General features: G+C 39.4%; 1 protein-coding gene across 2 annotated transcripts in view; it reads left to right on the top strand.

Moving 5' to 3' along the window:
* Positions 1-234: 234 nt before the first annotated feature.
* LOC124144751 overlaps positions 235-18,304 on the top strand; it is a 61,659-nt gene continuing 43,589 nt past the window's right edge. Inside the window, exon 1 of one of the 2 annotated variants that reach the window (XM_048391183.1) lies at positions 235-384. The gene's annotated coding sequence lies outside the window, so the exon portion shown is untranslated. Of the gene's footprint in view, positions 385-9,288; positions 9,542-18,304 lie in introns of those variants that run through there. The other variant, XM_048391182.1, reaches the window with a different exon arrangement.

The raw sequence follows: 18,304 nt of genomic DNA, 5'->3' as shown, positions 1-18,304 counted from the left end.
CTCTTACACATTAATCATAGCATGTACTTGATTGAAACGAGCACAGCCCGCCCAATGTGTCACAAGGTGTGTTACATCAATACTGGCCCCTGTTTAAGATGGCGGACGAGACTTCCGACAGAGCATGCGCAGACTGGGTAGAGTATATAAGGCCCGGGTTAGGGTTTGTGCTCATATGAACTTATGTTTATTTATGAGTGATTGTGAGTGTCATCAACCACCGTCACGACATACTGTCACTCTTCCGCTTTACGAGATATGTGAAAGTCGCCTCAGGATACACCAACTGCAAGGATTGGCGGGGAATAAAGAGTTAGTGCGCAGGAATTAAGGTGTCTTCTCACGGATAAGACCCGTCGGCTGGTGCCATCGACACGGAACGATGTGAGTTTTTCAAAATGCATGTTCTTAAAATGTTAAGAATTTCATATTTATTGTTAAACATTTAATAGAATTCATAACATCCAAATTTAAATGATGACGCTCTGAGGCAATAATTCCTTCAAGGATTTTTTGGGTTTTCGTGTTAATAAGGAAATACATTCCTGTGTATCCAAGTCACCACATGCCTTACCGTGTCATACCATTTTAGCATGAGTATTGCACGGTAATAATGAAATTATATATATCCCAGTTTTCGCCGTAGCCTAACGTAAACATTCAACTTCAACCAAACATCAACAATCAATGAGAAAAAAATGTTTTTGCTTTCATTTGAAAACAGAAACCACACACGCTGTAAACGTGTGACCAAATTGATGGCTATTTCGATAGAAGCTGATTGAACATGTAGAATTATATGTCGACCGGTAAACTCACATTCACATTTGCTTGGTGAATATCTGCGCATGCAAAGGACAATTGACGTTTGGTAAAGGATATATGGCCGACTCTGCACATCAATGATAATACTTTATGAACCTATTTGTGAAGTGCAACTCAGAAACCATATCTTTAAAAGTAAATAGGTACATATCCGTATATTTAAACCATGCCTATGTGTATATTTGATGCCATGTTTGATCAGCCGGTGTACAGGAACAAAAGGTGAAACAGAAACATGTCAGTGTTTTTCTGAGACGGGTTTTATGCCTGATGTCAGCAGTTAGTGCATATTCATAATTAGGCGCCATGCTTTGTGTTGTGTTAAAGAGCTGCCTTTGAATAGAGAAGGTTTGATGCATATTTGTCTAGATCCTGTATAAGCCTCGCCCACTGTACTGGCTGTGCAATACTTCATCATCGTTTATTGAATTAAGTTACTCGGTAGTACTCAGCGCTCCCATGGTATAATTTGTTAGGCGAATACGAAAAAATATAAAAAAGTTTATCGTTTAAATGAACGGTGATCTTCAAAGAGCCATGGTGATGTGTGTACAACTTTGTGTCGAATTCACGTTTTTGTTCAAGATGCATGCCTTTACTTTTCCTCATATGTTAAAATTCAAAGTGTGTCCGGCGAATTATCCCTCTAAAACATATGGAAGTTAACTTCAGATTCAATGCATATAACTAAGTGGGATATAGCGAACAGTTGGATTATAACGAACTGACAGTCCATTGACGTTCGTCTTAACCACGATTAACTGTGGAGCTCATTACGCATTCGACACTTTGGTGCGGCAGAATTCAGTCAATTGGGACGAACAAAATAGAGAACAGCAACCCATGCTTGCCGTAAAAGGCGACTATGCTTGTCGTAAGAGGCGACTAACGGGATCGGGTGGTCAGGCTCGCTTACTTGGTTGATGCATGTCATCGATCCCAATTGTGTGGATCGATGTTCATGTTGTCAATCACTGGATTGTCTGGTCCAGACTTGAATATTTACAGACCGCCGACATATAGCTGGAATATTGCTGAGTGCGGCGTTCAACAACAAACACACAAACAAACAAAAAAATAGACAAGGTTATAACTGTTATTGTTCTTGTGACAAAAAGGTTCGGCTAAAACAAACTAACTTTGATAGTCCCTTAAAGTACCTTTTTACCGAACTTTCATCTCATAAAGTTTGCGATAAGTTTAAGTTTAAAGTGGATACATTTTGGCACAGCACAACGCTTCAGACAGTCGGTTATGACGAAGCGCATGTAGAGGGTCATATATGATCTTGTTCATATGACAAACGAAAGTCGGCTAAAATGAACAAACTTTAAGAGTCCCTCGACGTTAATTGTGACCGAAGTTAACTCTAAAGCTCTGACATGTTCGACACTTAAAGCAAACTATATTCACTTCCATGCAGCATTCGGCTTTGTTCAGATAACTGGTTGAGTTACAAATGAGTCTCAATATAATGCCCCGGTTATGGTTCTAGATTTGTCAGCACCATACCCGTGCTCGTGGTTTCATAAAGTGGTACACGTCAAGGACCTGCATCATCTCCAGCCACATTAAGCTGACACGCTGTGATATAGCTGTTCAAAGGGGCGTTAACTAAACTCACTCACTCACAATATGAAAGGCATTATACCCTGCATATTCAGCCACTTATAGACAAGGGGAGTATTTAAATAACCAAAAAGAAACAATAGAAAGCTATAGAGCTTCATTTTAATATCAAGTTTATGTCCTTTGTTAAATATTTCTGTTACCCAAAAATGATTTAATGAGGGACATAAACTTGATAACAAATTGAAGCGAGTTAAAATTATGTTTATTACCAATTTGAAGGTGAGGTGAGGTGAAATGGGGCTTCACGTCGCGTCCAAGATTATTGCACTTATATAGCGACGTGCATGCACGTGTATGTGTGTGTGTGTGTGTGTGTGTGTGGCTGCTTGTACTAGTCCGGACTGATGCCGATTTATAGTGCTAGCACTGAGATACCATGCCGCAGTTAAACATGAATACCCCACTCAGACACAGTATACTGACTCCGAGCCGACCAGTCCTTGTTTTAGCCCCTTAATGCCGAGCGCAAGACAGGGTAACAACAAGTACCATCTTTTAACCATCTTCGAACCCCGGACCTTCCGCTCTCCGGGCGGTAGCTCTACCACTAGACCACGGAGGCGGTCACCAATTTGAAGAGGCATCAACAAAAACCGTTGTTTCAGTACCGTCTATATAGCAACTGAGAGAAAGGTCAACGTTACTTATGTGGACCAAACCACTGCAGAAGTCATTGATGTCATTGAGGTCATCATAGACACGCTCAGTGCTTTATTCGTTTTGGAGAAAGTTACATGGGGATTAAATAAAGTTTGAAAGATGTAAACAAACTTTTAAAAGAAACTTTATCTTTCTCGCACATATTTATAATGATATGCGTGCATACGAAATACTTAAATAACGAAACTAAATCACTCAGAACATATTATTGTTATCCGCTGGGAGGCTCTATCAGACCTATTTCCCCTTACAACATGTAGCGGTTCTGTCAGTCGAGAGGGACGGGGACAGGCCTACAGCATATCACAATACGGAAAACGTTGACCCATATCTGTGTAGCGAGTTATTAGCACTTTTGGACAGTGTGAATTCTAGTAGTTGACGTATCAGACTACAGGAGTAAAGATATCATTAGTGAGGTAACTCTCATATGGTTCATGGTTGAAAAAAAAAGCGCACTCACAACGTTGTGGATGTCAACAATAACAATATCAGCATGTCTCAACTGATCTACTTCATTATAAAATAATATTACAAGGATGTCCCTGTTACTTTGAATAGATTAATTATGAAAAATATTAATAACTTTACCACTGTAGACATATCAATGTCAACAGTATCATGTATACCACTATGGTTGTGTCAGCTTAATACCCCATTTTCCTTGAAAAAATAACAGATGTTTCAGGAAGTCATATGTTAGAAGTTTTATTTTCATAATATGTTTGTTTCCTACTTTTATATTACATAAATATTGAAAATGAAATGTGTCATATTCCCATTCCTGATTATGAAGGTACCCTATATTACAATAGTTTTACCTCCTTGGTTACACGTGTGCGCTTTATGACAGTATAGGTACTTGCATCAATAGGTAGGTATGCTACACAATTTCTTTGCGCCGTGATGATCCTCTGAAGCTTTTCGGTCATTTTTTCTCCTTTAAAGGGACCGCCTCCGTGGTTTAGTGGTAGAGCGTCCACCCGGAGAGCGGAAATTCCGGGGTTCGATCCCCGGCCGCGTCATACCAAAAGACGTTAAAAGATGGTACTTGTTGTTACCCTGTCTGGCGCTCGGCATTAAGGGGCTAAAACAAGGACTAGTCGGTCGGAGTCAGTATATTGTGTCTGAGTGGGGTATTCATGTTAAACTGCGGCATGGTATCTCAGTGTGCTAGCACTATAAATCGGCATCAGTCCGGACTAGTACAAGCAGCCACACAAACACACACACGTACATGCATGTCGCTATATAAGTGCAATAATCTTGGACGAGACGTTAAACCCCATTTCACCTCACCTCACCTCTCCTTTAAAGGTAAACGATAAAATTATATGTCGATGGCAAATTAAAAGGCCGTTTTAATGTTTTAACAATGCAGTGACGCCTTATTATAACTGAGAAATCGCTGATTTAACAGTTTAGATTTATCGTAATCACTCGTTAGTACATGTACGTTTACATTGCAACATATACACACAGTGTAAATTTACATTTACATTTGCACCTGCTACAGACATGATGCAAATTTGCTCCTGGTGTAAATATACACACATGAGTAAACGCGTTCACATGACAAGTATACTCACGTATGCATTTCAACACACGTATGCATATATACACACATATATATAGAGGCACACGTGAACGGGGTATTCTTCTTTGAAAACATTTCTTTGAAAAAAATGTTGTTGTTTTTCAAAAGAACCTGTCCTCTTCTGCTGTGGAATCAAGGTAACTAGATTTGGTTTAGTTCGATCTATCCTTGCCTTGACTTTTAGTAAAATAAATAATCATATAACTAGTACCCTGTCTTAGCACAAATGCGTAGAAGACCAGACAACTTCGCATACGCTTCAGTTTGGTTTCCAACTTTCCATATAGGGGTCACCGAGTGCATCTGCTGGAAACGTCAACACAGTCAGGCTGTTGAAAACTGTTTCGAGCGCGAAAGTTGCAAGTAGACACTTTAAAAAACTAAACTGTCGTAAATGTTTCGCGGACAGTTTATCGGATGTTTCAACGGCGCGTCTATTCGTCTTATTTAGTCCAGTTGAAATCCCTTTTCAAAAGTCTGACGCTGCATACATGTTAACTGAAAACGACCACGAATCAAGGCCTATGCGATGTAGTTAATCTTAACAGTAACGCGACCCCCTACATTAACGTGAAGCTTTTAGTGAACTTAGAGCTCGGCGTTAGCGGGATTTAACGGCGACCGCCAGTACGACAGTACCTAACATATAACGTCAAACAGCACGTGCCACTCTTCGGTGCTCTTCAGAACGTTTTGGAGATTATTTGGTTTCTAATTTTTCAGTTTTGTCATTTGAAATTTGTATTATGTCAGTTAAGGGGAAATTGTCCTCCCCTGTAGCTTCATCACAAATTCTTCCGTCATCCAGATCACGAAATAGGCATTCAGCTGCATATGCATATTTAAATAATATGTTGTTGTTTTGCTAAAGGACTTCAACATGTCATGATAAAATTACAAATTCAAATGACTTCAATTGTCATTCCTCTGTATAGTTGCTTTTCCAGCGTAAAAAAAAACCGTGTTCTTTTGATCGAAATATGAAGGAATGTAGCGAAAGTAGTCCCGTAATGGTCAGGGTTCTACCAATCAAATGCCTAGAATAACAGAAAAGTGATACGTGCGCACTGTGCAAATATCAGAAATATGTGCACCGATGTGTTTCACACCTGGGGTAATACATGTAAATACATTAAAACATAATAATATTGGTTTAAAAGTTAGGAAACATTCAATGTCAATCAAAATAACTTAAATGTTTTGTCACTATTTTTATATATTTTGTAACCATATTCATGTCTCCTACATAACAATACTAGGAGCACTCCAGGATTAACAATGATCAAGATTGAACAATGTCAATGTTCTCATTAAGTCTTCATATCCCATTTTATTATATGCTGTGTATGTAAACGTGACATTAAGAGGTCCCGACAGACACATGATTGAACCGTTACATGACACAATGACACAATGCGAGCTTTAATAGTTTGATGGAAAGTTCGACACAACCACGGGGGTATCTATAAGGATGTAGATAGTTCTATAAACTGCCGGGAGACAGAAAGAAGACATTGGATTGTTGGTAAACACCGAACAAACAAGAAATGGTTATTTGATGGTGACGTATTTGATACGGGTATCATAGTTGTATTTTAGACTGTATATTTGCATTGTTTCGGCGATTGTTTTCGGTCTTGTAACGTTTTGATAACGTTTGTAATGTATTGGTGTGTATACTGCCTTTTGAATGGAGTGAGTGAGTATGGTTTTTACGCCGCTTTTAGCAATATTCCAGCAATATCACGGCGGGGGACACCAGAAATGGGCTTCACACATCGACCCATGTCGGGAATCGAACCCGGGTCTTTGGCGTGACGAGCGAACGCTTTAACCACTAGGCTACCCGACCGCCCCCTTTTGAATGGAAGTTTAGTTATTGCGATTTACACTAGCCTAGTGCTTGCATTTCAATTAAAAATATATTTGTTTGGTAATTGATTGTGGATATAATAAATTTTGGATCATATCAAGGTTCATCTGGTTTTGTTGCTGGTCACGAGATTTGAGACATATCGATATTTGTACTTTTTCAAAACATTACATCACGACAACTTTAACAATTGAAAATACCACCCTTGATTCCAAGCATGAACATTATTTCATATTAAGTTGAAGCTTGGCAAAATATTAATAGAAATAATCCTCAACACACGCCACCGCCATAAACAACCGCGGACTGAGTCATGTTGTGTTGTCGTTTGTTAAATTGTTTGATAGGCATTACATAGAAGTTGACGGATGACAAGGTAGACACAATTTAATGGATAACAACTTTTTTAATACTGTAAAAAGCGATGTTTTGGCAAGATCCATACCGTTGTCAAGCAAGGATCTATACCGAAACCTCGCTTTTTACAGTATTAAAGAAGTTGTTATCCATAAAATTGTGTCTACCTTGTCGTTTGTTAACGTTAAAAAGGTCCTGTTAATTGTCGAGCGATTTGTTTCTTTAGACGAGGCTCTTAACTTTTTATGCAGCTTTCATCAATATGCCCCGAGCCTCCGGATGTCGAATGACATCATACTAAAAACATATACCAACATGTTCAGAACTGTACCATTAATATAATGCAATGTGGCGCTTTTGAGCAGCCAAGTTGAACTTTGTCGAGTCCCTTTCATGTCAGTGATACATGATTTATGGTTACAGCCTGTGTCATTATCAAACATTTTCTATCACCGGAAACATGTCAAGAATGTCTGTCTGTACTAACAATACAGACACTCCTTTTGCAATATGTCATCTTCTACATTTACAATAACATTCACTCCGTGAAGATCCGGGTTTCAAATGGTCTACACCAGCCCATGTTTGTCGTTTGTTTATTTGTTTGTTGTTTAACGCCGCACATTCCAGCTATATGACGGCGGCCTGTAATTAATCGAGTCTGGACCAGACGATCCAGTCATTGCATCTTGAGCATCGATCCACCTAAATGGGATGCGATGTCATGCCTCGACCAAGTCACTGAGTCTGACCACCCGATCCCGTTAGTCGCCTCCTACAAGCATAGTCGCCTTTAACGGCAAGCATGGGTTGCTGAAGACCTATTCTAACCCGGATCTTCACTGGTACCATGTTTGTCGTAAGAGGCGACTAACGGCATCGGGTGGTGATGCTAGGTGATTTAGTTGAAGTATGTCACCATATCCCAATTCATCAGATTGTCTCGTCCAGACTCGATTAGATTCATTGACCCGAAATATTGCTGAGTGCGGCGTTAAACAACAAATAAACATTAATGTACAGTGAACTACGGTTATAACGAACTCAAAGGGACTACTTTTTTTAGTTCGTTATAACCGTAGTTCGTTAAAAGCATATATACAGCATAACTACAGCAAATAATCGGGACCAAAAAAAGTAAGTTCGTTATATCCGTCAGTTCGTTATAAGCGTGTTCGTTATAACCGTAGTTTACTGTACATGTATTTTAAGCTCATATATGTACATGTGTTAACTGCTGCATAGGTCTCTACTTTAAAATAGTGCAGATTTCGCCTTTTAAATATGAATGTTTGGAGTGAGTTTATTGTGCCTTAGGTGTTTGAATGTATGGAGTGTTCCTGTTAGCATAATGCATGGCATGCTAAGTAAACGATGACGATAATGTACCACTGCTTTCAGTGATGCTGGCATGAACACATCGACATGCGTAAAGGCGCCGGAGTATGAAGTCATGCTTATAAGATACATCACCTTTTGGTCTCGGCGTTAATATAAAGAAAGGAAACTAAAAAAACAACAACACAAATTAGCATGCATTTTATGTTCATTTCACAGAGTGAGTGAGTTTGATTTTACGCCGCTTTTAGCAATATTCCAGCCATATCAGGGCGGGGGACACCAGACATGGGCTTCACACAATGTACCCATATCGGTAATCGAACCCGGGTCTTCGGCGTGACGAGCGAACGCTTTAACCACTGGGCTACCCGACCGCCCCTTTATTTCACAGAAAAGAACGAGGCTCACTTAAAGGAATGTGTAAATGAAAAAGGTTTCGAATGCATGTCTCCCAAGGGGTTACATATAAGCTTTCGTTCTACATATTCCTTAATTACCCAACGCTATTTCAATATTACAGTAAACTACGTTTATAACGAACACGCTTATAATGAACTCACGGATATAACGAACTTATTTTTTGTCCCGACTATTTGCTGAGTTAAGCTGTATATATGCTTATAACGAACTACGGTTATAACGAACTAAAATTAGTTGTCCCTTTACATTCGTTATAACAGTAGTTTCCTGTAAAACAAACTGGATGGAATGCACATGTATTACGGTCCACAGTCTCCCCAACACAAAATTATGCTAATTTGAGTGACACCCTCCACTTGAGAAATGTATATTTCTTGCACTGTCATCATCAGGAAGGCATTACACAGCCATATTAATGTGTTGGATTACCTCGGGGCGGGGCAAATATGTACACATGAGCTTTCTAAGCATGTCTCTGTCAGCAGTGGGCAATGCAGGTACGTCACCGTGACGTACTTCCGACTACAATGGCCACTTTAAGTAACAAATTGGTCTAATATATACATGTTGTTTATGCTGAACTTCTTCGTTTTACGTTGTAGAAAACTGTTGAACATGTTTGTTGTGTCTAGGCTTCATTAAGGTTTCCAGGCACGTTGCAAATACGTCTTCACTCTTACAGCATGACATCCGGCTGTCGGCCGTCTATTTTAGAAGGAAGCACGTTTTACAAGGACATTTTCTATATTTACAAACGGGGAGGTAGACAAGTTATATGTGTGAGCTCATTTCCATCAACTCTAGTGGTGTAGAATAGGAATAATATTGCAAACAAGGTGAGTACATCTTCAGATATATCTACCTTACATGCTGTTGGCAGCCATGGATGACAAAGACAAGAGTCCTGTGTTATCGTAGAAATGGTCAATAGTATACGTGGAAAATAAGTTGGTGTGGTTTGTAGAAGGACATAAAATGGACATTTTTCTTCATGAATACACGGGTCTCTAGTTCCTAATATTCATTATATTCATGTATATACGTGTATATATGTGTTATACTCATGTATATTATGGGGTAAAATGACTTTTTATTTCAAAGGAATTTAAAGGTGCATGTGCCATCATGGTTGCTGATGATGTCTCCTCTGTGTCAGACAACCCCTTAACAACTACATATACAGAAAAAAGAATGCTTTGGAATATTTTTTAGTTCCAACACTAGTATGAAAGTAAATTTGAAATAGACGAAAGTTATGGTATTTAGAAGAAATGGAGGACTTTTAAAGTCATGAAAAATGGACATACAATGGTGGCAATATTGGGGTTGTTTCATTCTATAGATATCTTGGTATAATTGATTTGGGTACTGGCTCAAATTTGTCTACCAGGCGAGAGCACTAAAGCTGTGATGGCCATTAACATATATCAGAGGACAGTTTGAGATATACCATGCAAGGAACTTTTCACAATTTTCGATACTATGCTCCCTCCTATTCTGTGTTATGGTGCTGAGATCTAGGGAGCAAGTTACTGAAGACTTATTGAAAATGTGCAAATACAAATGTGCAAATCGTTTCTTAAAGTTGGTGAAAACACATGCACTATTTTGTTCCTTGAAAAAGGGGTCGACCTGTGCAATTAACTTACATGACAAGAGCTGTGGAGTACTAGTGCCGGTCGACTACCATACCAGTGATACAAGATGGTAACTGCATTGGGTGGTACTGGCCGGATCATCTGGGCCGCCCAAATTGAGAATATTCTATTTACCTTTGCACTTGGGCTTGTATGGGTATCAAGAAAGCATATATATATATATATATATATATATATATATATATATATATATATATATATATATATATATATATATATATATATATATATATGTGTTCAGAGATTTTTTAACAACCCTACAACAAACCCGCAATAAAGTCAACAATGTATCAAAATCGTAGTTTTATAAGCATTTCAAATCCCTTTTAAATAATGAAACCTATTTAAATGTTTCTATGCCTGTTCATCTAAGAATAAGTTTGCCGCGCTTCAGAACTTTAAACTATCTGTAAATACCGGAAAACACCATGACATACTCTATGAAAAAAGACTCCGATTGTCTCCGATTGACACCGATTGTCTCCGATTGACTCCGATTGAGTCCGATTGACTCCGATTGTCTCCTTAGAGGAAAATACGACATTGAGAATGAAATTCATTTTTTGCTTGTGTGTGCATAATATAATACTGTGCGTACTGCTTTTATAGGAATATGTATAACATTCACATCTATGCATTGCTTTATAAAATTTACCACATCTCAAATTTATGAAATATCGAAAACTGCAGTGTAATCTCCATAAAGTACAGCAACGCATGAACAGTTGCTCACATTATATATCTGTTAATTGTATATATTAATCCCTGTACACAGCGCAGGTAAATATTATTCTGGTAAGAAAAACGTACAACTTTATGGGTAACAACTTTCTGGTTTATTGCATATAGCGACGTTTGGATGTAGATTCTTACACCGTTATACACTGAGTGACAACTTACCTCGCTCTCCCTGCAATCACTTATATTTACCAAGAATAATGGGAGGGCGTGGTTTGGTTAACGTGGAGACTCTTCATGATAAAACTGTATTGTGCACCTTTGCACACATTTATTTGTCTGATGATCCTCCTGTGAAGCATGTCAAGACTCATGATGAAAACAAGGCATTCCATAGCTTCATTAAAGGGGCCAAGGATGTGGGACATAATCTCAATGTCAATGTTGATTTTGTTGATGGTTCTGTACTGCTGGACGGTACAAAAAAAGAGTGTCAACCAAGCGAAGTGCCATATCAAATCGGCCCAGACTCAGTTTTTCAAAAAGGAGCTATCTGAACGACCACTGCATCCAGTTTATGTGCGCTGTGTTGAGAGGATAAGCAACCTAGCAGAGTCCTTCGCTTGGATGAAGTCGGCTGGCCTATAAAGTGAAACAGAAGGCTTTCTGTTTGCTGCTCAGGACCAGTCACTTCCTCCTCGAAAACCGTCAATGTGTGATTTTGCTTCAAAATGTAAATATGAAATGTAGATTTTGCAATGAATTTAATGAGACTGTCCATCACATTGTCAGTGGATGCCCAGCTTTGGCACAAACACAGTATCTTAACCGACATGATGGAGTGACTCGATCATTTTATTACCGTCTTCGCATACCTGTGGTTTTGACACAGAGGTCCATCCATGAATATGTAGAGGGCGTCATGGACAATGATAAATTACAGGCCCGTATACAACCTCACACCTATCCAGGCCAACAAACCTGGACTTGTCCTTTTTGAGAAATCCATTGAAATCATTTACTAGTATATCCCTTGTGTCCCTTTTGACACTAATGTGATTGACAAGAGTCAGAAAAAGCATGGCAAATATGCAGCCTTCGCTTTTGAAATGTCACGCTTGCATCCCAAGTACCAAGTTGTCCGACTCCCCATTGTTCTCGGTGCCTTAGGCTTGGTACCTCCCAATCAGTTGACTGACATTGGGAGAGTACCCGGGTTTGCTACCAGGAATACAGCCCTTCTGACAATCTGGGTAATGCAGAAGGCTGCAGTGGTCGGGAGTCTCCGAAATGTTCTGGATGGGTTTGACTTCCTGGGAGAAGTCCCATTCGCTGCCTGGGCTGCGTGTGGAGGGGGCAAGGGCTGATGATGAGCCTAACCAGCCTGACTGTGCCAGGATGACCCAAACCCTCCATTTTTTATTTTAACCTGGAAATAATAATAATAAATCTCTGCTAAGTGTGCAGTCTGTAGAGTCCGTCTTAAGATTCCGACAAAATCATAAACATGTGTTTGTGAATCAGTAACGTACGTGCCCCTTTGAAGCAGAAGGGGTGTGTGACGTAGTGGAAGACGTTGCTCATAAACACGCGGTTGTGTGGTTGTGTGAGTCGGTGTAGATGCAGGTGTCGTGTGGTAAGTACAGTACTGGTAGAGTATCAATACCCAATGTTGTGTTGTCAGGTCCTTGGTAAACATCACATTGTGGTTAAGTCACAACGCATGATGTTGTGAAACTATGCTCTGGCAATATCCACATTATTCTTAATACCGCTCTATTGTCATCATTCATAACACACAGGAAGTATATAGTATCCTCGTTATTGCAATTATGAACATTGCATAACCGTACCATTGATATATATTTATTATAGTTAACGTCATGAAACTTTGCCATTGCAATATTTTCATTATTTTCATTGTGAAACTATGTCATTGAAAGGTCGACGTTATTCGTGACGTTATTTTTTACGACAATGAAAACAAACCACGCAGCAAATGTAATGTTTCCGCCGTCGTGAGATATTTAATCTCCTCATGACACACAAAATGGTAGCACATTCCTGTTCGGCTTAATGTGGTCGTTAATGAGTGTAGTTTTCAAGGCGCTAGCCGTATTCTATCTTTATAAACATCAAGCTGAATGCCACTTCCTGCACACAAACATTACCATTTGATTGATAGAGTGAAACTATCCTCTGTCTGAGGATACAGTGGTGTTTGTCTACAGACAGAGAAAACATCAGCATTAAGAGGAACACGTGCACATACTTTTTTGGGAGAGTGATTGGTGTTTTTGACGTAGTGAGTTTATTTCATGACGGACTGTAGGCCACATAAACCAGTGATGGACAACATGAGCACATATCCAAGACGTTGGGCCTCGGTGAAACATCACGCGTTAGGTCACACATCGAGTATTAATTTTTATAGGGACACAATCCACTGAAGGGTCGAGATAAGGCAACCGTCTTCTTGATAGTTAAGGAGTTGGGTTTGAACAGTATTCCAGTTTTATCATAGCGTGTCAGCTTAATGTGGGAGGAAAGGCCGAAGTGATGCAGGTCTCAGGCATTTACCACTTCTGTGAAACCCACGAGCACCGGTATGGTGCTGACAAACCTAGAAACATAATCGGGGCGAACCGGGATTCGAACCCACAATCATAGGTTTCTGGCGTGTCCACGGGACGCAACTCTGCATAGCGAATAGCGGCGCCTTAGACGACTGTGCCACCCGTGCCCCCTAATAGATAAGAAATGAATGTTGATTAACCTGCAGTCAGCAATACTTCAGCTATATATCACCGTGCCATGTAAATAATTGAATCTGGTCAAGTCAAACCAGAGACTGCAAGCATAAGAAAAGATGAACGGCGTAGAGGGCACGATCACACGCAGTGGGCGGAGTGGACAAGCGGTCAAAAGCGCCAGGCTAGCAAGCACCAGGTCCTGAGATCGTATCCCGCTAGTGACCGAGTTGTTATTCCGCCTTGGGACCAACAATGTTTACAGGTCTTTACAGTGTTCTCACTATCTTTAATGTACAGTACATCCATCCTGTGCACCCAAGAGAACCCATTCGTCCGATTGTAGATGACCAGATGGTGAAAACACGAATACGTACATACACAAGTACTTCTAAATGCCTATCAAAGAAGTTACAAGTGTCGAAACGTGTGGCCTCACCCTGGACAAGTGACTTAGTTCAAATGTGCCTGTGTTCACCCAGCAGGGTATGGGTACGGATATGTGAGGTAGATGTCAAAACCCCCCAGAGCCCGCAGGCAGCTTGGGTAGTATACTCCCCAGGGAGTTGAAAATGGAATACAAACGGATCCACTGGTCGGGGAATAGATAAAGCCGCATTGGAGTAGATACTAGTACCTGGATACTTGCGGTATGTGAATGTATGATCTTACTTTGACTTACTGTCAGTTATCCATTCATATAATTGTCAACACTTTTGCTTTTATGGCTAATGGAACGTTTAAGGACAGGCCATCGACATTGGGTATTCTCTGGTGTTGACGTTTTATATTAACGTCAGTGACAGGCTATGTGCCATTCTGCGCCACTGAGTCCACCAATCTCTCATGAATGTTTAGCACATTAATCCAGTCCTACCAGCAACGACTACACTTTCTTCTTCTTTGATGTTGTTTGATAAATAGGACACGCCGAGGCCCCTTAAACCACTTGGTGTTTTCATGAACATTAAATGTATACCTACATAACACTGGCTCTGTTATTAGGTCAGATTGGACAATTCGATTGGTATATACGTCGTAGACCCCCTTAAACCACGTGGTGTTTTCATGTCCATTAAATGTATACCTCCATAACACTGGCTCTGTTATTAGGTCAGATTGGACAATTCGATTGGTATATACGCCGTAACCCCCCTAAACCTCTTGGTGTCCTCATGTCCATTAAATGTATACCTACATGATACTGGCTCTGTTATTAGATCAGATGGACCATTAGATTGGTATGCACTAAGATCAGGCATTTGTAGGTGTTGCCATCGTATCTTTACACAACGGGTTATCATAACGGTCCTTCTGGTCTAGTGGGGGTTTATTATTTCAACGGTACGGAAACTTTTATTTGAAAGACAATCGGAAAGTATCGGTCGATAGTCCGATATCTGGCCTTTCCACCTTATATTTTCTTACAAACTTTTGTACAATGTGTACAATTACGGATACAATGAGTGAAAAGTGACGATGTTCCGAAATTCGAGATAAAATCGAACCGTTTGTTAGTGAGTGACTGAGTATTGGTTTACGCCGCTTTTAGCAATTTTCCAACAATATCACGTCGGGGGACCTCTTTTGCCATTGTGTACATCTGATATAAATGCCAGCTAGGGTAATAAAACTTATTAATGTGCAGATATAAGATAATATGTGAAGTAATGTCAAAGTATCATGAAAGTTTTGAGATAAAAAAAAATACAAGAGGTAAATCCTATTCATATATATACTTGATAATATTTTTTTCTAGAATAATCCAGATCTGGTGGCCACAAAGATTCCTTATCAGGCCATATTGTTTTCTAAATTCGAAACATCAGATATATATTTTACTTGAGGTAGGAGATATACCAAAAAATACGTTAAAAGATGGTACTTGTTGTTACCCTGGCAGACGCTCGGCCTTAAGGGGATTAAACAAAGACTGGTCCACTCGGATAGATGCACGTCACCATATAAGAACGTTAATCTTGTACGCGACGTTACACCCCATTTCACCACATTACCTCAGAAATAGTAACAATTCTTTCATTTAAGAGCAAAACATTTGTTACTTTTATCAAAACATTCATGGGCGTTCAAACAGTCAAGGATAGTGTGTTCTCAAAGACCCAAGTGCGTCAATAGACAACGTTAACCTCCGTCAGAAGTCCATCTATGCATTGCATATGATTTCGTAAAGTTTATTGGTAGCGGGAGTTTCACACAAACCTCTGGACCATTTTTCTCCCATTTCATTAACACTTCTCACCAAATTATTTTTTTACATGTGGTGTCTATAAATCAGAGTCTGTGTATCTTTGTGGTAAAAGCTCCGTCATTAACATTGACACATTTGATCGGGTATATACATCATGCAGATTCGCGTAGATGTACTTGAAATATACACAGGCACTTGACTGATGCCGTCCAAATTGGTTAAATATACAGTAAAGTACGGTTAGAACGAACTCAAAGGGACTACTAATTTTATTTCGTTATAACCGTAGTTCGTTATAAGCATATATACAGCATAACTACAGCAAATAGTCGGGACCAAAAAAGTAAGTTAGTTATATCCGTTAGTTCGTTATAAGCGTGTTCGTTATAACCGTAGTTTACTGTAGTTGTTATAGGGTGTTACCATGTCTATGATTGCCAATAGTTCAGTACAAAGGACAGAAAATAACTAGATATATCACAGATTTTTATATCTTGAATTAGTAGGTTACCATAAAAAGATATCGTTGTACATAACAATCAGTATAAAAACGGGGTATAGATCACCAGAAGCCATAGTAAGGCCACCATACTTAGAACCGTCGGGACTCACGGTACTTCTGCTACCTGCGCGGTTTCCCAGCAGGATTTACACCACCCCTTCAGCTGCTAGCGATTATATGCAAGTTAGCCATCAATTAAAAATAACAAAAATACTACATTTAAAACTGTGGTAAAAATAGAGGTACTTTGAATGATGTGGTCCTATATACCCTCTAAAGGGGACAGGGGGGCACGGGTGGCCCAGTCGTCTAAGGTGCCGCGATTCGCTGTGCAGAATTGCGTCCCTTTGGCACGCCAGAAACCAATGATTGTGGGTTCGAATCCCGGTTTGCCCCGATCATGTTTCTAAGTTTGTCGGCACCATACCCGTGCTTGTGGGTTTCACCGAAGTTGTAAACGTCCTTGACCTGCATCACTTCGGGCTTCCCTCCCACATTAAGCTGACACGCCGTAATATAACTGTAATACTGTTATAAAGCGGCGTTTAACCCAACTCACTCACTCACTCTAAGGGGGACAATAATTTTACAATACTTCAATCCCCTTTCATGATAAAGCCACTAACCATTAAAGTTAAAAATTGTACACTACCAATCTTATAAAATATAACTATCTACACATTTCAAAACTTATCAATAAGTTCAATATATTTAAAAAAAAACAAACTTAAGTGGGAACTACAGTAAACTACGCTTATAACGAACTCCAAGGGACCACTTATTTTCGTTCGTTATAACTATAGTTCGTTATAAGCATATACACAGCATATATACAACAAATGGCCGGGACTAAAAATAAGTTCGTTATATCGTTCAGTTCGTTATAAGCGTGTTCGTTATAACCGTAGTTTACTGTAATACTATGAAAAAGATCCGTAATAAATGATGATTTGAAATAAGTATCCCTTGTGATGGAAAAATCAACACAGTAGAAACAACTATGCGTAATGAGGATGGTCACACGGGATACTATAACATACTATATGCTATATATATATGAAACAGGTATGAATCAGGTACTCTCAACAAAACAAGTTGTTTGTTTTCTACACAGCATGATGGCGTGATATCACAAATATATTCTGGAATATAACTTCATTCCTTGTACGTTGTTACTAACCATTCACTCACACAAGAAATGTTATGTTGGTATAATTTTCATGACCACGACAACTACCAAGAGTGAGTGAGTTTTAACGCCGCTTAGACCCACTACTAGTACTCAACTAGGAGTTTTGTTACAGACAGGGTATTTTTCGATCACCCCTTCAAAATATTGACTGAGGGGCAAAAGAAATAATACGGAGTTAGTTTTTTATGAAATAGAAAATTGAAAGAACTGTTGTTACATTTGATTATGTCTATGTCACCATAACTCATTCCTTGGACAGTTTGTACAAAGTAATCTGTGGCTTGGTAATCTCCGGGGAGTACAATTTGTTTTTTTTCCAAAAGCCCATATTTTCCAAAATAATGATGATAATACAATACAATGAATTTAAATCAAAATGTACTATACTCTTTAATTCATCTTTCCTGCACATAACCCACGTGGGGACCACACCTCACCTGAGCGTGTGAACAAGATGGACGTACAGTCGTGACATGTAATATACATAATGAGACAATAAACCTGAGGCGGAGCATAGGCTAACATCCATCATCTGTGTCGTCACCTCACATCACCGTCACCTCACATCACCGTCACCGTCACCGTCACCGTCACCGCAGTCAGCGTACAT

The sequence above is a fragment of the Haliotis rufescens genome, unplaced genomic scaffold (genome assembly GCF_023055435.1).
Source record: "Haliotis rufescens isolate VD_foot unplaced genomic scaffold, xgHalRufe1.0.p SCAF_9, whole genome shotgun sequence".
NCBI lineage: Eukaryota > Metazoa > Mollusca > Gastropoda > Lepetellida > Haliotidae > Haliotis > Haliotis rufescens.
Note: the sequence above shows the minus strand (reverse complement) of the source record. Positions and strands in the feature narration are given on the sequence as shown.